Source organism: Lissotriton helveticus, chromosome 7 (genome assembly GCF_964261635.1).
Source record: "Lissotriton helveticus chromosome 7, aLisHel1.1, whole genome shotgun sequence".
Taxonomy (NCBI): Eukaryota; Metazoa; Chordata; class Amphibia; order Caudata; family Salamandridae; genus Lissotriton; species Lissotriton helveticus.
The window spans coordinates 1161466694-1161491448 of record NC_136068.1 but is presented as its reverse complement, the minus strand read 5'-3'; the positions used below and the strand labels follow the sequence as shown (position 1 = coordinate 1161491448).

Sequence of the window (24755 nt, the reverse complement as noted above, 5' to 3'; positions counted from 1 at the left end):
AACTATGGGTTGGAATGCTACCCCAAGCGATTTCTAGTGGTTAGACTTATTGCAAGCATCCCTCCCAACACCTGCACAGCAAACCCCTGAAAACTACCTATACTCTGCTTATGAAGGAAAATAATCCTGAAACACCGGTGTCCAGAGTTGGTGCTGCAACTTTGCTTATACACTTCGAATTCTACGAAAAGCGCACACGCTTTGAAGAACTGCATTTACCGTGATGCTCCTGGGGTATACCCGCTGGTGGGTGGAGTAGTGTGCGACCCATGGACTTTCATTTAAATATGGCTCCCTCGGGTCATTGGGCTGACGAGCTCGGATAACGCACCTACGTGCCGTGAGAGGTACCAGACCTGATAATATTTGGCAGCCTGCACAGCAAACACCTGAAAACTACCTATACTCTGCTGATGAAGGAAAATAATCCTGAAACACCGGTGTCCAGAGTTGGTGCTGCAACTTTGCTTATACACTTCGAATTCTACGAAAAGCGCACACGCTTTGAAGAACTGCATTTACCGTGATGCTCCTGGGGTATACCCGCTGGTGGGTGGAGTAGTGTGCGACCCATGGACTTTCATTTAAATATGGCTCCCTCGGGCCATTGGGCTGACGAGCTCGGATAATGCACCTACGCGCCGTGAGAGGTACCAGACCTGATAATATTTGGCGGCCTGCACAGCAAACCCCTGAAAACTACCTATACTCTGCTGATGAAGGAAAATAATCCTGAAACACCGGTGTCCAGAGTTGGTGCTGCAACTTTGCTTATACACTTCGAATTCTACGAAAAGCGCACACGCTTTGAAGAACTGCATTTACCGTGATGCTCCTGGGGTATACCCGCTGGTGGGTGGAGTAGTGTGCGACCCATGGACTTTCCTTTTGTGTGTTTGATGCAGTCATAATATACACGGTGACTAATACTTCTGGACTGAAACTTTATTAATGGAGAATAATATTTCTGTATCACTGAAATTTAGGACAACAGAACTCAAAACACTTTATCCAAAATAACAACCCTTCAACCCCAACTCATAACAATGATAACGTTTCATAAAGGTATGAGTTGAAGCCCCAAGCAGTCTCTCTATAAATGTGTAATAAAGCAACCCCTTGAATCTCAGCCGAAGAAGCAGCAACACCTCTGGTAGATCCTTCACAAACCTTCGGCATAGGGATGACCGGTAAAATCTATGCCACTGAAACAACAGATAAATCCATGAGCTAATAGAAATATTCAACACTTTCTGGCCTTGCCCTGTACCCCCAAATGTAATAAAATGATTGAGTTAAACTAAAATGTCCATAATACTCCATGTAAACATAAATTGCTCCCTTAACATCCAATATATGCACCAGGCTCTCTTCACGGGAAGGAGAAGGCTACAACCATAGGAAACATAATCTCTTGATGTCTGTCGGCCATTAATACCACCTTGGGTGTGAATTTAGGGTTTGTTGCAACATTATACCATTCTCTAAAGTTGTCGAAAAAGAAGATTTACATAAGAGGGCACCACGCTCCCCAATCCCTATAGCAGAAGTAATTGCTACCAAAAAGGCCACTTTCATGGTCACACATTCCAACTCAAGATAATTAAGAGGCTCAAAAAGGTACCCTTAGAGAGATCCTTAAACCTGGAACAAATCCCAAGGAGGGACAGTGGGTTGCAGTAAAAGTCTGGACGTAGAAAAAACTTTCAGCATTCTAAAACATAGAATCGCCTCACCTTCTAGCCCCCCCCTCCCGAAGACTCACCAAAAGCTCTAATTGCTACCCACAGAGCCTTAAGTTTTGCCACTGCTAGCTTCTTATGAAATCCCCAAAACGTTACAGTTGATAGGTGTTAGAAATAGGGGTCTCTAGTTGGCAATGGCTGGCCACTGTCCAAGTAGGGACCCTTCTTCTTGAGCCAGAGTAAGGGGGCTACACCCTTTGATAACCCCTGCACCACCCTGTGGTAAAGTAGCACAAGCAGCTAGGCTTATCTCAGAGGCAGTGTGTGAAGCATTTATGATCATACACAGTAACACAGTGAAGAACACTGCAAAGGGACACCACACAAGTAGTTATAAAAAATAAGTATCTTTATATCTAAACTTAACACAAGACCAATAACGATAAAAAGCCACAATACTATAAAATAGGTTTACTCTTGAAATGCTGTAAAAATAGTTCAAAGTGTGCAAAAAGGAGTTCAGTTCAAAGCAGTGGTCTATGCGACCCTTTTTCTTACAAAGTATCTGGATTTTGCAAAACAACCAAAATGTTGTAAACGTGCTGTAGCACTGATTTTCCTCACGTGAGGCCGGTGATGCGTTGAATCCTTGCCGCAAGGGAGGATGATGCGCCGATCTTCAGATGCGTGCGGGACACAGCGACAAACTTATTCTCGCAAGGCCAGCGATGCGTTGAATCCTTGCCGCAAGGGAGGATGATGCACCGAGCCTGTTGCTTGTGCGACCCTGTGGCGATGAGAAGAAATGGCGCTCCGCGAGGGAGCGACGCTCCGGTTGGGATGCGATGAAAATGGCGGCCGCACGGCGCCCGCAATGCGATGTCGTGATGCGATAATCTCGATGCGAGGATCCAAGGTTAGTGAGCACTCGACAGCCCGCAAACCTGCAATGCGATGATCTTTGGGTGTTAGCGAGCACTTTGTGGCCTGCAAGCGTGCGCTGCGATGATTTTTGGTTTGCGAGCGCTCGGCGCCAGCAGCACAGTGATTTTCCTTACGCTCTTCAGCTGCGGCGGCTCTCAAACGGGCGTTAGCGACGATTTCAGCACTCTCTTCTCTGTAGTAGAACTAGAGGCCCTGGAACTCACAGGAGCCTCACCTGCAGATAGAAATCCTCGCTGGAAGGAATCAGGAGGCTGGTGGTGGAGTCAGATGTGCCTGAGACTCCAGCAGGAGGCTAGCTCTCTTCTAGGCCTTGGGTGATTGCTTTAGCAAGTTGAAATAAAAGTTATCTCAAAGTCCTTTTCCCTCTTCTTCCAAGTCCAGGGAAAACTACTGCAGGCCAATTCAAGAAACAGCACAAGGACAGTCCTCTCCTGCAGATTCCTTCAGTTATACGGACAGAGGTTCTTCTTGACATCCAGGAGCAACACAAATTGTAGGGGTTTGAGCACAGATATTTATACCCCAAAAGTCTTTGTTCTAAAAGTCACTAGTCACTGAACTCAACCAAAACCAGTTCTGCCCAGTTCTGGAGCACTTTGTTTACCAGGCTGCATCCTTCCTTTTAGAAAGAGGGGGTCTGCCATCAGACACATAGTAGGAGGTGGAGCCAGCATTCACCTTGCCAGGCACAGCCTTATTCAGGTCAGGAAACCACCGCTCCCCAATACTTCAATGCAGATCTCTCCATTCAACCCAGGTCTGACTCAGCCTGCCTTGCCCCTCTAAACCCAGACAGCGAATACACATAACAGCAGAGCACACTGGAAAGCTTAGGCAAGAAAATACCTACTTTCTAAAAGTGGTATTTTCAAACACAGAATGTTAAAACCAACTTCACTAAAAGATGTATTTTATCATGCTGAGTTCAGGCATACTAAATTCGTTCTTCTACCATGTTCCTTGGGTCAGTTAGGATTATAAGATGTAATAATCAAACTGCCCATTCTAGCCTATGGAGATCAGGTAGCCTTGCAGTAATGAAAAACGAAATTGGGTGTAATTCACTACCAAGACATGCTACACATATCAAGCCAGGTCCTACCTTACACACACAATGCACCCTACCATAGGGGTGACTGATAATCAAGGGAAGGTTCAGGGGCTGGGAAGTGTGGACACTTCACAGCCAAGATGGCAGTTCTGGACTGCACACAGACACCGCAGTGGCAGGTCTGAGGTACACTTTACAAGCTGCTTCTGTGGGTGGCGCAAACCAGCGCTGCAGGCCCACCAGCAGCATTTGGGTTACCAGCCCTGGGCACACACAGGCCACACTACTAGGGACTAACAGGTAAACCAAATAAGCCAATCAGGGATATACCAATTCACAGTCATATTTACCAAGGGAGAGCATATGTACTTTAGCACTGATCGGCATTGGTAAAGTGCCCAAAGTCATAAAACTAACAACAACAGGTCAGAAAAAATACAAGAGGAAGGCAAAAAGTTTAGGGATGACCCTGCAAAAAGGGCCATTTCCAACAATAGGAGAACAATATTTTATAGTACTCCAGTTGTAAAAGTTTTCCCAGTCTTTACGAGATCTTTGAATGGCCTAAGAAAAAATTGGAATAGTATGCCCCTATTTTGCAACCCAATCTTTTCAACCTGCAAAAGTGATAGAGATAGGCATTGGATAGAAAGACATCCTCGTGCTTGTAGAGGAAATGGATGAACCGAATGGATGAAGAAGAGCCGCCTGAAACTGAACTCGGACAAGACGGAGGTCCTCATCCTGGGATCCGCTCCCTCCGCGTGGGACGACTCCTGGTGGCCCCCCGCCCTGGGCACCACCCCCAAGCCAACGGACCACGCACGCAACCTGGGCTTCATCCTGGACTCCTCCCTCTCCATGAACAGACAAGTCAACGCCGTCTCCTCGTCGTGCTTCAACATCCTGCGCATGCTACGTAAGATCTTCCGGTGGATCCCCACCGAGACCAGGAAGACGGTCACCCAGGCCCTCGTCACCAGCCATCTGGACTACGGCAACTCCCTCTACGCCGGAACCACCACCAAACTCCAGAAGAGACTCCAGCGGATCCAGAACGCCTCAGCTCGTCTCATCCTGGACATCCCCCGTCGCGACCACATCTCCGGACACCTGAGAGACCTGCACTGGCTCCCGGTCAACAAGAGAATCACCTTCCGCCGCCTCGTCCACGCACACAAAGCCCTACACAACCAAGGCCCAGGATACCTCAACAGCCGCCTCAACTTCTACGCTCCCAAACGCCAGCTTCGATCGACCAGCCACGCCCTCGCAGCCGTCCCCCGCATCCGAAGAGCCACCACTGGGGGAAGGTCCTTCTCCTACCTCGCCGCCAAGACCTGGAACTCCCTCCCGACCCACCTCCGCCTGACCCAGGACCACCTCGCCTTCAGGAAGCAGCTCAAGACCTGGCTGTTCGAGCAGTAGCGGACCCCCCTCCCCTAGCGCCTTGAGACCCTCCGGGTGAGTAGTGCGCTATATAAATGCTCTGATTGATTGATTGATTGAAATGTAAAGTGTGGATTTTTCCAAACAGAAAACAGATTCATTGGTTGCAGCAGAGGGAACCAAGTTCTGTGAGGCCAAAATTGAAGCCACTATCGCCCCTGCTGCTCCTTCCTGAACTCTTAGGAGAAGTTGTGGAGTAGGAGAAAAGGCATAACGTAGAAGTGGCCAGTGTGTAAACAAGGCATTTACTCTACAAGATTCCTGGTGTAGAAAATCAAAAACACAATCTTGGAAGATCTGATGAAGCAAACAGATCTAGAAAGAGGTCTGTAAATCTCTGGCATATTTCCCAAAATATCTCTGGAGAAAGAGAAAGATTTTGGTATGAGAGAAAGATTCTGTTTAAGCTGCCCCTCTGCCGATTGTCTTGTGTGCTCAAATGAACAGCTTTCAGGTAAAATATGTGATGTTCCTCCCTTGCTTCAATCTTCATCACTACTAATTAGACCACGGGTACTCATAGTACCACCCGCGAGCCGCCAGCGGCCCGGCCAGCCTTCCGTGGCTGCCTGCGGACCTTGAGACATCATACCCGTTTTAAAAAAAATCATTTTTAAAGAGTGTCTGCAAACACTGCCGGTTGCAGCAGAGACACTCTGAGAGACTCTGCTGCTCTGTTGGTGCCGGGCGATTCATTCCAGCGATCGTCAGAGTGGAGCTGCAGGGGCACTAAGAGGAGGTGAAATACAGCAAAGCCCCATTAACATACAAATGGTCTTTTAAAGACCTGTGGAGTGCTCAGGTGCGGCTGTGGGTGCGCGCCGGGGAAGCTGTCTCAGCCCGGGCAAAGCCACAGGCAGGGTGATATGACAGAGGATGACAGGGGGAGGTAGAGGGAGGGAGACAGAGGGAGAGGGAGGGAGGGAAAGTGAGGGAGACGGGGAGGGAGGGAAGGAAAGGGAGACCGAGAAATGGAGGCAGAGCAAGGGAGACAGACCGAGGGAGGGAGACAGACCGAGGGAGGGAGACAGACCGAGGGAGGGAGGCAGACCGAGGGAGGGAGGCAGACCGAGGGAGGGAGGCAGACCGAGGGAAGGAGACAGACCGAGGGAAGGAGACAAACCGAGGGAGGGAGACAGACAGAGAGAGGGAGACAGACAGAGAGAGGGAAACAGACAGAGGGAGGAGGAGCCACAGAGGGAGGAGGGTGACAGAGGGAGGGGCCAACAGAAGGAGGAGGGTGACAGAGGGAGACGGAGTGAGGGAGACGGAGTGAGGGAAGGGAAGTGAGGGAAGGGGAGTGAGGGAATGAGGGAAGGGGAGTGAGGGAAGGGAGTGAGCGGAGGGGAGTGAAGGAGGGACTGAAGGAAAGGGAGTGAGGGAAGTAGAGGGAGTGAGGGAATTAAGGAAGGCGAGTTAGGGAAAGGGAGTGAGGGAAGGAGAGTGAGAGAAGGGAGTGAGGGAGGGGGTGGGTGAGGGAGAGAGTGAGGGAAGGGGAGTGAGGGGGTGGGTGAGGGAGAGAGTGAGGGAAGGGGAATGAGGGAAGGGGAATGAGGGAAGGGGAATGAGGGAAGGGGAGTGAGGGAAGGGGAATTAGGGAGTGAGGGAAGGGGAGTGAGGGAAGGAGAGAGAGGGAGAGAGGGAAGGAAGGGGAGTGAGGGTGAGAGAAGGGGAGTGAGGGTGAGGGGAGTGAGGATGAGAGGGAGGGAGAGGTAAGGAGTGAGAGGGAGAGGGAAGGAGTGAGAGGGAGACAGAGAGAGAGGGAGTGAGACAGTCAGAGTTAGGGAGAGGGAGTGAGGGAGTCAGTCAGAGTGAGGGAGAGAGAGAGAGGGAGACAGAGAGGGAGACAGAGAGGGAGGCAGAGAGAGGGAGGCAGAGAGAGGGAGGCAGAGAGAGGGAGGCAGAGAGAGGGAGGCAGAGAGAGATAGAGAGGTGGATGGAGGGAGGAAGACAGAGAGAGAGAGAGATGTGTGTATGCCGGGTCTGGTAGCTCAGTGGGCAAAGGCATCCGCTGCAGGGACCTGTGTTCAACCTCATGGTCACAGTTTTTGTTGTTGCCCTAGCCCCGCCCCCACCTGTGCGGCCCTCGGACACAAACCACACTGTAAATTTAGCCCCTGAGAGAAACTTTGTGAGTACCCATGAATTAGACAGACTATTACCCACTATTTGCTTATATATATCTCACACCAACCAGGTTGTCTGTCTGGACTAGAACATGCTGGAGTTGACGAAGACTTTGACAGTGAGATAGTCTTCGTAGAATTCCAGACAGTTCTCTCCAATTTGAAGATTCTGACACTCGGTAACTCTATTTTCATGCACCTGCAGGTTCGTCAACGTTGTTCCCCAACGTCTTATGCTGACATCCCTTCTCATGACTTTAGAAAAACTTGGATGAAGAGGAAAGCTGTTGGCTAGTGATCCTGGCTTTAACTACAGCTGAAGATGCATGCAGATTTGAACTGACATTGACATTTTCTTTTTGTACTTAATCAGTGTAAGACTCCAGACCTTCGGCAGATGTAACAGGGGCGGTCTAAGATGTACTCTTGCCCAAGGATCTTGTAATGCATTTGTATCACTAGCCAGAGCTGTCTGATGTTGGGACAAAAAGGAATAAAGAAACAGACTGAGTTTCTCTGCGGTGTCTGCTGGAAGGCACACCATTTCTGAAGTGGGCTGATGTGTATGTCTTGTGTTGAAGTTGATTTACCTGACATTTTGATTCTTTATAATGAACCCATGTTGAGTTGAACATTCCTAAATTGCTTGCTTTTTCCTTTGATGGAGCATGAAACAGCCAATCGTCTAGATAGAGGGGAACATACCAACTGTCAGCCTTTAAGATGACCAAGTGAAATCAAACGAGTAATCATCTTTGTAAAAACTCTAGGGGCAGATCTGGCACCAAAGGGCAGAACATGGAACTATTTGGTGTTTCCTTAAAATGCAGAACCTCAGAATCCTCTGATGATGTACTGAAATGGGAATGTTGAAGTATGCATCTAAGAGATCCAGAGTGACCATGAAAACTCCTTACAGAATCAAAGGAATTATCCTTTGAAGAGTCTCCATCTTGAATGGGATTTTCAGAATGCTCTTAATGGCTTTTCCTGTGGTCTTTGGAATCAAGATGACTGCGGAAACTCTACTTTCCTACCCCAGCATCGGGACAGATCCAATTGCATTCTTCACTATTAAGGAATGGATCGCTGATATCATTGCTTCCTTCTTGATCATATTGAGGAGGCAGGATGTATAAACGATCAAGGTCTCTGGCTGACCTGAACAAAAAAACTGATCCAATACCCCCCACCCTCACAAATCATCAGGATGCAGGCATCTGAAGTGGGTAGTTGCCAGTCAGGCTTGAAAGGACTATCCCTCCTCCAACTGGCCACTGTGGGTCATTCTCAGCATAGTCCGAAGCACTGAGATTTATTTGGTGAGGAAGGCTTCTCCTTTTGCTCAAACGTTTGAATTTCCTATCACTCTAAAATATTGTTTTTTGCTTCTTAATTGAAATTTCTCTTCCACTTGTTATCCAAATAGTTTTACCCCTTCAGAAGGTATGCCCACGTTTCAGCTTTCTGCATTGTATTTTTGTGCAATCCTTTACTTTGCTATTTCTTCTAGCCGCAATCGTTGCATCTTTTGCTAGAGTAGATATTCAGACAAGGTCAGACGAAACAACTAGACAGATATTCCACTTGTCATTCTATGGATTCAAATGAAGATCAACCTTTTCCCCTTACTGAATGGCTTTAAAAGTTCTTAAAATCCCTCCTCTCATGGAAAGATGGGTCCTAGTCCATGACTTTTTAAATGCTAGTTCTCGCATATGAGACCGCGCATGAACTATATGTTTGCTTGCAATGGGCTTACAGCCCACCCATTGCATACCATTGATTGACTTTATTGTCACTCTCGTTTGCTTGCTTCTTACTCGTTAGTCCATGTGGGCTTTCCTTCCTCTTTCTGTGTTTGTTCCTTCCCTGGAGTATGACCGCATTAATCATGTCCTTGAAACTACCCATTACCCTTACTCCCTTTGCAGGTGTAACTTTTTTTCTTTTTGCTTAAGCACCCTACAAGAGTGTATGTATTTTCTAGCTGTCTTCCTTGTGTACTTCTCTCACTCGCCACGCTCTCTCATGTTGTTCTTTCGTTGCCTGTGTACGTCCCCCCCCACCTCTGCCGTGTTACCGTGGTGTGCTTATCCCCAGTGTTTCTTTTTTCGCCTATGTACGTCTCCCCTTGCTCCATGTTGCACTCTTGTCTGTTTGTTCCCCCACATTCCTCTCTTCATTTGCTTCCTCTTGCCTGTCCCCTCCATGTTGCTTCCTCCCACCTGCGCCCTCCATGTTGTTTCCCACCACCTGCGCCCCTGTGTTGGTTGACCTGCACTACCCTTCTATTGCTTACACAGTACTCTGTGATTCCGCCCTCCCCACCCCTCTGTGTTGCTTTTCTCAACTTGCTTTACATTTTGTAGACACATGCTTGTCTGGTACCTACACCTACAAAATGGCGCAGCTGGCCACGTCATAGGCTTCTTTTTATTTTAGAAAATGCAAAAGCTGTGCTGCACATCATCAGGGATTCTATACAGCATGCCTGGAGCCATTGTCAAGGACAACAAGTCCCAAAACCTAGACCTCTTGGCATTGACAATGATTGTTTTATCAGTTGGAGCCTTCAGAATACTTTATTTAGCCATAAATGTATACACAACCGAGGAGTGCACAGATTCAAGGATAGTCTTGTCCATATCATCAATAGGACAGAGTCTGGACAGGAGCCTGGGAACCGTAATGTCCGAATCTTTCAATTAACGCATAATGAGATCGAACACAGGCTGGTGTAAGGTAAGACCCAACAAATGGCGCGTGGTGAATCTGCCTCAGAATTGCTTCTTAGAAAGAGCAAGGGGATTTATAATGGAGAATCCCATGTTCTGGCGACTCTTAAGGATGCCAGGTAATATGTAATTTTATGTAAATAATATTTATAGAATATGACTAAGATTTAAAAAGGTGTCCTTGCGCTAAGGTATAGTGTTAGCAAAAAACAGAACGTGTAAATTGTGCGAGAAGCCAGGTTTTCAAGGCTTTCTGAAAGGGTAATAGCTTCTAAAAAGTACACAATAACAAAGTCAAAGAGTTCCATACCCAGACGGCTTTGGCACCCACTGTGGATTGGCAGAACTTCGCAACTAACACAAGCTGGGAGAACCTCAAGTTGCAAGTAGGGTGGTATGGTTGGAACTTTATGTGGAGATAGCTTGGGCCAAGAGAATAGAATGCATGGAGAACCAATCGGAGCAACTTAAAAAACACACTTTTGGAAACATGCTGCCAATGAAGAGTGCTCAGTGCCAAAGATGCTGAAGAGAATCGAGGCTACTGCAGTGCAAGTCTCACAGCAGCATTTTGGATTCGTTTGAAGTGTTTCATTAACCCAATAAATGAACCACGAAACAGGTAGATGCAATATTCTAAGCCAGCAGTTCTTAACCTTTTGACTTCAGTCCTCTCCTCCAATGAATCACTGCTGGAAGGCAGGACACCCATATGAGCAGTTTTTTAAATTTGGACCTCAAAACAATACACAGAAATACAAAACAAGTTCGTATCAACCAAATACGAAAACCTAAGTATAAAATATTTTATTTCAATCACATACTATACAAAAAAATCGACATTTTATTGAGCAGGTTGGAACTTTCAATAATGTGGTTTTACTTCTAAAAGACAAAGCTATATGCTAGACTCCAGCAATTCACCTAGATTTTGTTTTGCTTCTTATGTTTGCTCTTTTTTGGTTGGCATATACCAGTACTTCAAGTGAGCCCGACTGGTGGCCTCAATTGAAGTTCTCTTTGCTGTACGTGCGCTGGTCCTACGAATCCAGATAAGTATACTAACTTCACACTTACAGAACATTTTAAAATGTTCAGTTTTACAATTTGTGTTTTTTCATGTTCGTATACGTTATTAATCTGCTAAAACTATTTAATTATCTACACAGTTGTGTAACCCCTGGGTAGGCTTTGGTGGCCCTTGGGGGTCCACTGACCGCAGGTTAAGAATCACTGGTCAAAGCGACTAATAGTAGTTGCCCGCACCACCATTTGCTGAGCTGGTGTGGATAGAAAAGGAAGCATTTTATGTAAAATTCTCATCAAAGTGGAACCAGTAAAAGATAAATGGTTGAATTGATTGTTTAGTTAAAGATCAGAGTCAAAATTAAAGCCCATGCTGTGGACTGAAAATCCCTGAGATGGAGAAGCACCTACAGATGCTGGCTAAAGTCATTGTGGAATAGATTATAGAGGATCCTGACCAGAAAAAAGCAAGACCTCAGCCTTATAAGAGTTAAACTGTAACCAGTTATCTGCCAACCACGTGGCCATGGCAACCATGCACTCTTGAAATGTTACAAGTGTACTAATTATAGATGCCCTGATGTACAAAGTCAATTTGCTATCGCAAAGCCTGCCATTTGCAAATTTGCAGCGTTTGCAATCACAAAATTTCTGTACATTACAGTTACAATTACAGTATTACTATTATTATTATTATTATTATTATAATACTAAACCTATTCGGTGATGGGTCCAGAACTGCAAAATGTGTTTAGAAACCCATAACAAATCACTATTTGAAAGGTGTATGTTTAGGGTTTCCCCTCTAAATAGCACTTTGTTAAGGTATGAATCAATGTTTTGCAACCAAAATCTGGTTGCAAAACATTAAACCTTTACCAACACCTCAAAAGAGGTAGTAACCCATTTGTAAACGACAAGCGGCCCCATTGGAACCCCTGTCTCATTGTGAATGTTGAAAAAAGTTTGTGTTGGGCAGGAGTCAATGGGACAACTTTTTTTTTTTTTTTTTTAAAGAGTGACTGTGGCAAGGTGGATCAAAACATGTCACAGGCACATTCTATATTGAGCAACTACTTGAAGCGAAACATTTCACAAACACATTCTATATCAAGCAATTACTTGAAGTGACCATATATATATATTTTCAACACATGACAACCTTGTATCAAAACAATTTCTTTTATTTGCTTATTTTCTTTTTTTCAAATATTTTTTATATTCAGTATGATGGCGTTAATCACGTATTTTTTTAATATAAACAAGAGAAACACTTTTCATACAGACAGATATCTGTTCTGATCATAAACATTTTCTTTATATGTAAAACAGTACATAAACTTTTAATACCGATTATTGCTCTCACATTTCTCGGTACATTTGTTGATACATTGATATTCATTTTAGACTACAACATCTCTTATTGTCAATACATATTCATTTTTTTCCTTTTAAAATTATTGAATTAGCGGTTTATGTTCTGGCTACGTGCGTTTCGGCTTGCACCTTCCTCGGGACTCCGTCACAGATTCTTAAAAGGAGAGGTTAACAATAGTATGGTCTAATATTAATATGCCTGCTTGATGGATCTGATTACACATAGTTATCCATTTGATTAAAAGATAATGTAGCTTAGGAGGCCCAGTGCATCCCGTTGACGCCACACCCTTGAATTTGGGAATTCGTGCTCTGATAACACCCAGGGGATCAAATTTATAAAAACATACTGTGCATAGATGGAGCCTGACTTTAAAGAGATATACCGGTTCCGAAATCCTTCACCAAAGTAAGTTACTGTCACGCTTAGAACCTTATTTATTATTCTATTTATCCCTGTTGGCATTGGTTCTGAATAGCCCAGCCCTACTTTTCTTGTATTTGGGATATTATTTGTCTTTTCCTTCGCCTAGGCGGTTATTTTGTTTAAGCTGGAAACAAACAAACAAAATGTAGAAATGATCTAGATTAATTTGTAATGTTAACGTTTTAGCTGGTATACGGTTTTGCTATTTAGTAAAGACAATACCTTTTCAAGAATCTATTCGTCTTATTATAGTTGAGTACTTAATAGGAACAAGCGTTGCATCATTAATATATGTTTTGCTTTAAAAAATCAAATAAACCATCTTCAATATAAATTGAAATTATCGTTATGTTGAGAGTGGGAGGAAAAGGTATGCTGAGAAGTAAAGCCATATAAGATTAAATACACTGCTCCTTATACATGTAAAGATTGCCTACTATATGAAATAATACATATTGGGGAAGGTACCTAGGTTAAATAATAGAATATAAGTAGAATTGACTAGACTAAGATGGCGCTAAGTTTGAATACCGGCTGCAATACAACACGTCTCCTCCGGAAGTAATTACACGCGTTGACGTGAAAGGTCGTGGGGAGCATTTAAATAGTGACAAGGGCAACGCGGGACCATCAGCGTTACTCACATGGGGCGTTCTAGAGAATAATCGTGACAGGTAAGAGACGCATTTTAATTAGACCTAAACAGTTTTGTATAGATAAAAATAATGATAATCAAGTTGCTAAGATAGCGTAATTTATCGCTTAAACTAGAAGCATAAAAACCTAAGTAACGATACATACTCGGACATTAATTTATACCGACAGTGGTTAAATTAATTGCAGTTGAGAAAAATGAGGATTGATCGTGCAGGGAGGCAATATAGAACGTGTAGGGGTGTGCGGGGAGTTTGTGGTCTGTTTGTGTTCGCTGGAGTGGGATGTGGTCGGCCGAGGCACGGAGGACTCGCTAAAAGGAGCTCGTCGTGCCCAGGTTGATCACGTTCTGTTTTGGTGGGTGCTGGCGGGGTATGGGCTCCCGGTATACCTTTGGGTGTTTTGCATGCTTCCTTACGTGATTCATTATGAGAGTAAGGATGTGTTAGAGTTCAAGAAATAAAATGACACAGGAATTCAACCTGGGTGTATTTATTTTCTATAATACGAGCCTGGTGGAATAACAGTGGTAAATTAATAAATACTACAATAACCATCATGACGAATGTCATAAAAGAAATAAAGGATATACTGATGGTTTAAAAACTGCCTTTGAACCAGCTGCACAAAATTAAATTAACAAAATCTGAATAAAGAGGGCTCCCCACCTTTAACAAGTAAGATTAGGGCAGTATAAGGGAGACTGGAAGTAGTGGACTCTAGTGATTCAAAAAGTCAACTTTAGTGTCTAGACCACATAAAAAAGAATCTAGAGACATTAACAGCCTGATTCATGAAAAAGGGAATCTGCGATTCTCAAATAGCGATTTACAGCGAATCGCAATTTGAAAAGCGCAGATCGGCATTCATCATAGTTAGCGAGAAAAAAAAGCGAATCGCTCCCGGCCGCAAAAAGCGTTAGCGAATTACTAAAATCGCAGAAAAATCGCAATTACCCTCAAAATCCGTATCGATTTAGCGATATCGCTATTAGCGAGATCGCTAATTGCGAGATCGAAAAATACGATCTCGCAAGTAGCGAGATCGCAAAAACGGGAAGTCGCTTTTCGAGCACAGTGATGACATCACAACCAGGAAGCAGGCAGTTCCCACCCCCATTCAGTACTGTGAGGCTGATCTCGAGGCTGCAGCTGAACAGAGCTCCTTCCAGGACACCTCCAAACCTGCTAATCCCACCCATTTGTGACTGCAGCAACGGCAGAGGAGCCAGCACCAGGGCCCAGTGACACCGGGCGCAAGAGGAAGCTCAAGTTCTCCGAGCAGGAGTTGGAGCACCTCATTGAGGGAGTGGTTGATAACCACTCCAAACTATTTGGGAAGGACTCCAGGAGGGTGCGGGAGGTGGAGAGACGTCGTATCTGGCTTGGGATAGCTGCTAAAGTGAACGCTGTGGGCGTGACACACAGGTCACTGGATGAGCTGAAAAAGCGGTGGTACGACCTCCGAGGTCGTGCCAAGAAGAGGGTGGCAGAGATGCTGGGCGAGACCCAGGCTACTGGGGGCGGAGATCCAACAGTCCCTCCCAACACCCCCATGGAGGACCGTGTGGAGGACACTCTGGAGCCAGAGGCGTGCATAGGGGTCGTCAATCTGGACTCATCCCGACACAGCCAAGGTAAGTGGCATGCGACTGCGACCCTGTCCCCTAACAATGGCCATGGCCCTATAGCCTCCCATATTCATCCCAAGTCATGCAAACCATGCACATTAGGTCATGCCCTAAAGCATTGTGGGACATGAAGTCTACCCACAATGTACAAGAACCCCAATGCAGCCTCACATGTCCCAAAGTACGCAATGCCAAAGCCAGGGAGGGAATGTCATCCAGCATGCATGTAGCAACTGCACGTGTGACAGATACATGCAATTAATGTACGTCCTATTCCCCCCACAGGTGGCGCTGACAACAGCAGCGACAGCGACAGGCTGTTCATTGACGATGCACGAGAGGATGCCGAGGAGGTGCCAACACCGACACTTCCTGCACCATCAGGCGCAGCACCTCTCCCTGCAGCCAGGGCAACACCAACTGCGCCAGCACCATCAGGCGCAGCACCTCTCCCCGCAGCCAGGGCAACATCAACTGCGCCAGCACCATCAGGCGCAGCACCTATCCCCGCAGCCAGGGCAAGACCAACTGCGCCAGCACCATCAGGCGCAGCACCTATCCCCGCAGCCAGGGCAAGACCAACTGCGCCAGCACCATCCGGCGCAGCACCTTTGACAACCACAACTCCACCACCAGCTGGACCATCTACATCTGGTGCAGCTACTGTGGTGACAGTGCGCACACCCACTGTGGGCAGCCAGCAGAGCAGGCATGGCAGGGATCGCCAGCAGAACACCGCACGCAGCGGCAGGAGGGGTATGGCTGTGCGCGTGCCAGGCCTGAGCATTGAGCGCCAGATGCTACGCATACACCAACTGCAGGCACAACGAAAACAAGGGGCTATTCAACTGCAGCTAAACAACGCAATGTGGCCAATGTGGGCGTGAGGATTGAGCGCATGACGACAGCCATGGAGGCCAACACTGCTGCGCTCATATCGCAGCGCAACTCCGCCCGCCGCCGCCGCCACCGGCAGCTTCTTACGCGGCTGTCAGCCTACACCCGCTCTAACTATATAATCGGGAATGCCACCTCCTAGCTCTCACGACGGTCCCTGGCGCAGCAGCAGTAGTTGATCCAATGCGTTGAGGATGTTGGACGAGTGTTGGAGCAGGTCACCACTGCCGTGCTGGCACTCCATCCTACTGGGCCAGGCAATGGGGGCGGGGGGACGACACCAGTGAGGGCACCTCCAGTGTCAGCAGCCTGTTTGCCTCACTGGTTGGCGTGTTACGCCGCAGCACCAGGCCCACTGCAGCGACACATGCCGTCCCAGAGGAAGAGCCCGAGAGACGTTTGGGTGCTGCGCGCCGGAGGCGCAATTGAGTTTCATGTACATTGTCTGGGACATGCTGCTGATACAAGCATGTCCAGTGTTTTGTTAGGAGCAGTATGGCGCAATATTGCTAGCATTTGATGAATGGAGACATAACATTATTATTGTGCATTTAACAATAATATTTATTCTTGCATCATACATCGGCCTCCAGTCATTATTTCCATTGGCATGCAATTGTGATTTGTTGGGTGAGGGGAGTGGGTGCACTAGAAACTGTTCATTGTGATGTGGTTGCGGCGTCTGTGTCCTTCAGCTGGGTTCTCCCCGTGTGCATGACGCACATGTGCAGGTGGCTGGTCGTCCCCTTCCGACTCACTGCCAGAGATCTCTACAGGTATCCGGCGCTTGGTAGCAATGTTGTGTAGTATTGCACACACAGCCACAATGCGGCAGAACACATCAGGACTGTAGTACATGGCCCCACCAGTCTTGTGCAGTATGCAGAATCTGCTTTTCAGTAGCCCAATGTCCGCTCAATGCAATTCCTTGTGCGTATGTGTGCTACATTGTAACGCCGTTGCTGTGGTGTCGCAGGGTTGAGGTATGGGGTGAGGAGGTATTCACGGAGGGCGTAGCCACTGTCACCTGCATGAGAGTAGCAGAGGGTGAGTGCCTGTGCAGCGCAGATACTACATCTTTGAGGCCACGCCCCCCCTTTTCATCTCTTATTATGTGCCTAGGCAGGAAGCGCAGCGGACGAGCGCAGCGGGACCGCCGTTTGTGCGCCAAAGGCGCGCCTAAGGCAAGCCCGTCTGCGCCCCGGCAGTGCCCAGGGCCAGGAACCCTGCTGATTCAACACTGCATGGGACTACTCCCCATATCACCTACAACTCAGACGAACTGAGAGCTTTAAGTCACAACCTCTCATGTAATGGCGCCCACTGGGATGTCTCAGACTCCATCTCACGAATCTGTCCTAACTGCTTCTTCAAATTCAGTCCCTTTAATCCCTCCTTCCCCCAGCTTACCACAGCGGATGACCCACCTATTCAGGCTGCCCTTATCAATGCACGTTCCCTACCAAAACACTCAGAGGAAGTATATGAATTCATCATTGATAAAAACCTTGACATCCTATTCATCACGGAGACATGGCTGAATAAGAGCTGCGCCCCAGTAGTTGAGCTGGCTGTCCCCAGGGGGTTTAAGATTACCAGACAGGACTGCAATAAAGGCAGGGGAGGAGGCTTGGCCGTGATCTATAAAGAGAAATGGACTCTGATGACAGAATGCACAGGAAGGATTGAGGATGGAGAAGCTATGGAATTTTCCCTAGCACTATCCCCGCAATTCACTCTGGGGGGACTATTGATCTATCGCCCTCCGGGTCCTCTAGGTAACTTCATCAAATCCCTGGAGGAGATCACCATCCAACGTGCACTCAGATTCCCACACTTCCTAATGTTGGGAGACTTTAATCTACATATGGACACGAGCTCTGCTCCTGGAGTTAAAGAGCTGAAAGAAATCTGTAGTTTGGCTCAGATGGTTCATCAGGTGCAATCTGTCACTCATGAAGGGGGGCACTGTTTAGATCTGGTATATTCCAACTTTAACATTTCCACCTATCCACCATACCCCATTTCATGGTCAGACCACTTTCCGGTTCACTTCTCCTGGTTCATTAACAAAACTCGTGTGCTACCCACTCTTAAGACTGAGGAACGCTCTAGAAGAATTAATATTCCGGATTTAGTGGAGGCCCTCACCCACTCCACCCCTATGAAAGCACAAAACTTGGATGAAGCTGTAGACAACTTCTCATCCTGGATAGACTCCTCCATTAAGTCACTACCAAAAAGCTAAGGTAAAAACAACCATAGGATCACCCCTACTTCCCCCTGGTATACTGAACAATTAAAAATGTTAAAAACAGGATGTAAGGCGTTAGAGCGAGTATGGAGAAAGAACTATTGTCCCACTGCTAAAACGAAACTTCGTGCAGCCCAAAAAAGTTACTACGCAGCGATTAAAACAGCTAAAGGGGAATTCTATGCGTCTAGAATCCAAAAAGCCAAAAACAGTCGAGAAATTTTCTCCATAGTTAAAAGCTTTACTGCCCCAGTAGCAGAGAAGACAGCAATTCCGCCTTCCACAGAATGGTGCGAACAACTATCCACTTTTTTCATCGAGAAAATTCAAGACAGTCTGAATAACCCGGACCAGCCACCTGTCTCGCAAACGGATCTAGCTTTACATTGCCAACCTCTCTCTCCTCCACTTTCCCTAATGTCAAGGGTTAAAGTGGAAATGACCAAATTCACTCAGGTTGAAAGTATAGATGTTATGGCCTTATTAAAAACTCTGAAGTCAGGGTCACCTATAGATCCTTGCCCTGCAAGGGTCCTGAATGGAATAGCTGAAGTAATTACCCCCATGATCACCACCCTGGTTAATGAATCCCTAACTTCAGGAGCTGTGTCCACCAAGTGGAAACAAGCCAAACTTCTCCCTCTGATAAAAAAAAACCTCCGCAGATCCATCGATCACCTCCAACTACAGGCCCATATCACTCCTACCATCCCTTGCCAAAGTTTGCGAGAAGGCGGCATTCCGGCAAATTGAGAGATTCGTGGAATCCTCTGAGGCCCTTCATCCGGCCCAATCAGGGTTCCGCACCTCTTTCAGTACAGAAACTGCATTGGTGGAAATGGCTGAGGCCATCAGGGAATGCCTTGACGGAGGCGGCAGAGCGGCCCTTATTCTTTTGGACCTCTCTGCCGCGTTCGACACGGTGCCCCACCGCCAGCTTTTATCTAGGCTGGAGGACATTGGCATCTCGGGCACGGTTTTAGATTGGATTAAGTCTTTCCTATCTGACCGTTCCCAACAGATTTGGTTACCCCCATATTACTCCTCCAATAGAAAGGTAGAGACTGATGTCCCCCAGGGGTCGACCTTAAGTCCCCTTTTATTTAATATTTATTTAACTCCTCTGATCCGGCTGGCTGAGAGCTGGGGTGCTAAGATAATGGCCTATGCCGACGACACCCAGCTTCTCTTCACCTGGAAAAAAGAGAATTTGTGCACCTCTGGAGTACGCCAATGCCTATCCTCTGTATTTGCCTGGCTAGCCAAATCATGCCTCAAATGCAACGAGGAAAAAACAGAAATTCTGCTCTACGGCCAATTCCCCACTGACTTTAAGGAGTCTATTTGGCCCAGCGAATCAACATGCCCTACGGGAGAGAGTGGGATAGCCAAGAACCTGGGTATCTGGTTCGGAGCCGACCTATGTTTCCGCGACCAGATCTCGCGCTTGGCGGGGATGTGTTTTGGAACCCTGACCACTCTGCGCAAATTCTTTCCCCTCCTCCCTCAAACGGCCAAAGAAACGGTAGCCAGAGCTCTGGTTCTCTCCCGTCTGGACTACTCAAACACCCTTTATATAGGGGCTCCTGACTATATGATCAGAAGATTACAGGTAGTCCAGAATGCTACGGTGAGACTCATTTTTAACATCCCTAGGAGACTCAGCGTTCGCAAACAGCTGAAGGAGCTTCACTGGCTTCCCGTGGCACAAAGAGTTCGCTTTAAATCTTTGGTCATCGTCTATAAAGCCCTCAATGGACCGTGCCCTTCCTATCTTGCCAAAAGATTCACTCTCTACCTCCCGACCCGTCAGTTGCGATCTACCTCCAGAAAGCAGGTGGTCGTCCCCAGATTCAGAAGAGTCCGCATGGGTGGACAATCTCTAACGGTAAAGGGAGCTCAAATGTGGAACGCCCTGCCAGACGCTCTTAGACACGCTCCCAATCTGACCAATTTTAAAAAACTGCTTAAAACTCACCTCTTTCAAGCTCCTGAATAGCAGACTCCTTTTTCCACTCTGATCCAGTTTCTTCCCCGCGCCAGGACAGTCTTGATTATCGGAGCGCGTTACAAATCCGCATATAACATAACATAACATAACATCACAGTGTGACATTGTGGGGCAAGTGTGCTTACCAAGTAGGTGTCCTTCACCAAAGTCTCCCCTGGCCAGTCGTGTGTGGAGGCCGCTGTGCCGGAATATGAAGGAGTCATGTGTACTCCCCGGGTACTGTGCCACAATGTCCGTGATGTATGACTTAGCATTGCAGACCATCTGGATGTTGAGGGAGTGGTAGGACTTGCGATTGCGGTACATGTACTCCGTTGCAGCTGGTGGGCAGATGTGGATGTGAGTACAGTCAATGCATCCTATCACATGTGGGAACTGCGCAACATTGTAGAATTGCTGCTTGGTCACATCCAAATCCTGTTGGCTGGTGGGAAATTTGATGTGCTGGTGTAGCTGGGTCAGCATTGCGTCAAGGAAACTCCGTAGGCAGCGGGACATGGTGGGCTGGGATATCCCCCAGCAGCCGCAACTATCCCCTGGAAGCTCCCGGAGGCCAGGAAGTGCAGGCTACACAATACCTGGACATGTGTAGGCACAGCATTGGTCCGCCTTGTTGGGTGCTGCATCAGGGGGTCAAGGTCCTGTATTAGCTTGATAATCATTGCCCCATTCAGGCGGTACTTTGCATATATTTGCTCTCTGGTTTGGCCCAGCAGGGTGACCCGCTGGCGGAATATCCTCTCCTGGATTCTGCGTCTCCTCAGTGCTGCTCGCTGTAGCCTTCGCCGCCTGACCACCATGTAGAGTCCTGACATTGTGAGAATCCTAATGCTGCTGCAGCATCTCCTTAAGTGTGTTTGGTCAGGCCAGCACCTGTTCCTGATTGGGTAACGGTTTTTCAAAAAATAATTTAAGGGGCTTTGATGGTTACCACCTGCTTTGGGTTGTCCTTAAAATGCGCCTCGCTAATTGCGATTTACGGGATTTTCGGTATTAGCGATTTTTCTTGAATAGCGATTGCGATTATATTGCGGTATCGCAATTTTTTTCGCAATTTCCGTGGTTCCTCGCTATTTCCGATTCGCAATTGGGCAACTGCCGGTAATCTGCGAAAATATTTGCGTATTCGTTATTCTGGCTTAGCGAATTCGCTATTTCCTTCATGAATAGCGATTTTGACTATTGCGCTCGCAATAGATTTTTCGCAGCTATTGCGAGCGCAATTTAGGTTAATGAATCAGGCTGTAAGTCCCTGTTGTATGGCGTTTTAGGATCCGAGCAAAATTTCCCGATTCATTCGCTTATATAGGTACAATTCACATTGCCCTAATATAGGCATAGAAATCATACCCATATTTAGACATAGCCCATGCAGTCCAAATACATGCATGGCTACTTGCACTCGTACCAGAAAGCCACAACGATTTCTTGGAAAATCGGCTTAAGCAGTCAGGGACAACCCCTTGCTTGAATATTGATTTTTCCAAGAACTCATGGAGTTTTCAAAGAACTACCATTCCCTTGGGGTTCTTTAATGATGTTATTATGACCGACTTTACGTCAAACTAGGCAACTTCAAGGTATACATAAGCCTTCACTTGTTCTAGCAAAGACACAGTGGTTCGGAGCAGCTCGACTATCTACTTGCGCGACGCAGCTCGCTACAGCAAGTGCCGAAGGAAGCCGACCCTCCAGCTGACGCACTGATCAAGAAGCTGTCCTTTCTCTTGCTGAGAATCCAGCTCCAGTGTTTCCAAGCTCCCCTCGCGGGGTGTTGGGAAATCGAGTACCGAGACAGAGATACCAGACCTCCTTCATTCTAAACTAAGGTATGGAGCTGATTAGACTCTAAAGAGAAATCTTGGATAGATTCTTTGCAAAGAAACTAAACCTATGCTACACCACACTTACTTCTTCCCTCGTACAAGACTTAGGTTGGGTACATTGGGGTAGGAGTATTTTAGAAGCACCAGTTGAGTACTTTTAGCCTTTGTTATTTATGTATGTATTTATCTATGGTTTAGAAAGCATACAATACTTTTACAGTATTATTTTATAATACTCTTCACGCTGTACGCATTATACTTTGCAGCGTGTATTACGATTGTAGCAGTTCACTTTACTTACATGAGAAAGAAGACTGTTCAATAAATCCTTTTATTGAAAACGCCCGTCTCTCTATTTCTCTGCCCCTCTGATGAAACGAAGCATGCACGATTGACTTAGTAAAATATCTATCTATTGTTTCCACGACTCTGAAGATACGTTTATTCTTGGGGAAACAAAGTTGTCATGTTTATGCGGTTGTCAGAAACAAATCCCTTCTTGTTTATTCGAGAAAGTTTCTAGTGACCTCTGAGCTAGCTGGCACTCACAATCAAGTCTAATATATTCGATAGAGACCTAGTAGACCTCAGTCCTACGTCAAATCTATGGGATATATTATTCCAATGCACAGAGCCTATTGGGAATATAGGAACTACACTACACGGCGTCCAGCCTTTTGGTAAGGCACTAATTTAACGCTAGATACTAAAGTAACTCAGTTGTGCTTTTCACAGAGACCACTTTTTCCTGTAAAGTACTCCAATAGACGTCTGGAGTGGGTAAAAGGATAAAATATCCACCATAACTGAGTAGGACGGAAATCCTATGTATTAGTTTTTGGTTTGTTCAACGTTGAAGGATACAGTGTTCCAAAATATTGTGCACCTTATCTTTGTTTCCTTGAAACTTGCTCTGCAACTTTCATTAAAAAATGTCGGATAGCGAAACCGAGAACGGTAGAGCTATAAGAGGCAATAACGCAACCGGTGGAGCTGCAGCAATTGCAACCCAACCGGGCTTAGACATTACAGATTTCCAACAAAAAGCTATAATCATCCCGGAAAACATAAGGAAAACAATCATCACTATGAAGCTTATAACAAATGGCCTATCACCAAGTGGTGGTAGGGTAATTTTTGACATAGAGGCACATGAATATCGGCAAACAGAGGTATTCTATTCATGGATTTTCTTCCCTGAAGCAAATCCAGTAACACATGTGTTTCACTTCTACAAAGAGGAACCTCCAACGGAATACACTCCTTTCGAGGATGTTGAAATTCCACTAACATACAAGAGCATGCGCTATGGTTTAAAGGCGCCCTACAACATCAAAATCACATCACATTACATTACCAGGCTCGGTCCACTAGGTACACCAGGAGCAACATGGCCGGTACTAGCTATCTATACACCACACCCTGCCATTGAAGAAATGTCAGCCGCGGAACTATTAGTTCAACTAAAACAACTGATAAACATACATAGACAATTGGCCCAATATGTCATGCGGACTCGAACAGCCCAACCTCCTATAAGGATTCCACAACAAACCCCTCACCAGGGGAACACAAATAAAATAACACCACAGACTATACAATCCGTCATTGGTAAATTGCCCGCAAAAAGGGAACAAATTCCATTCTGGATAGCTCAAAAAATTACTCAAATCCAGGCAGTATTTCCTGATACCACCCCTCATGAGAAACACATAATTTTAACAATCTGTTTACCAATGGGGATCACACCACACCTGGAGGACTGTGACACTTGGGGTACAGTCTTTGCTGCAATCTACACAAAAACACATGGTGTTCCGTCCATGGCGGTAATACCAGATGTCCTGAAACAGATTCATAATGAATACAGGGCAGAGCCTGCTTTAAATCTGGGTATGAAACTACTGAGAGATTTCAATCAGGTCTCAGCTATAATATTAGCTAACATTAAAGGTAAGGCAGCATCTGTGGCGATCCGCCAAAAATTAAGGGAATTTGATGTAACTGAGCAACCATATGAACTGGACAGAATAATTGAAATATCCTATGAAGAGCTAGGTAGAGATAGTTTGGGTGGGAAACCAGTCAAGCCCCAACTAACAGAAAGTCCTGAAAAGGTCTTTATTAAAAACACTCTCACTACTCCCAAAAAAAAGTCGGAGAACACCAAACAAACTTCTAAAGAGAAGCGTTCTCAGTCCCGAGGAAGGTCGCCTCAAAAGGAGCCCTCTGAAAAGATGTATAACCTCAGGAACAGGGATAATTTAAAAAAAAACCTGATAGATATAAAGATACTGATACACGTTCCTCTCGTACCTTTCAGACTTCCTCACAGAAATCGGAAAGAAGAGGATGGTCAGAACACAAGGAAGGACGCGTGAAGTCCAAAGACGATCAACACGTTCCAAAAAATAAGAAAACCTAATTCACCAAAAAGAAGGTAGCAGGTCTAAAAATCAGACATGCCGAGGATCTTGAGGACACAACTCAAGAACGAGGAGTGGGTCCAGACAATGCTGGACCTCGCAGCAGAATTCACCATAGCTCACAAGATCTTGAAGGATCATCTAGAGACAGTGGACTTGAATGAATACATCCAAGTTGAAACAGCTCATACCAGGGTTAGTGTACCCCATAAGTTTATATGAAGTAACGCTCC

The 24755-nt window shown here is 46.3% G+C and overlaps 1 protein-coding gene across 6 annotated transcripts in view; it reads left to right on the top strand.

Annotated features, from left to right (window-relative positions):
* The window catches only part of AMZ2 (archaelysin family metallopeptidase 2), a 670313-nt gene that overhangs the window by 14332 nt on the left and 631226 nt on the right, over positions 1-24755 (top strand). For 3 of the 6 annotated variants that reach the window (XM_078654302.1, XM_078654299.1, XM_078654301.1), the window contains exon 2: positions 7462-8578. The exons of 2 other annotated variants lie outside the window; for them this stretch is intronic. The gene's annotated coding sequence lies outside the window, so the exon portion shown is untranslated. Of the gene's footprint in view, positions 1-4913; positions 5146-7461; positions 8579-24755 lie in introns of those variants that run through there. One more of the 6 variants, XM_078654300.1, reaches the window with a different exon arrangement.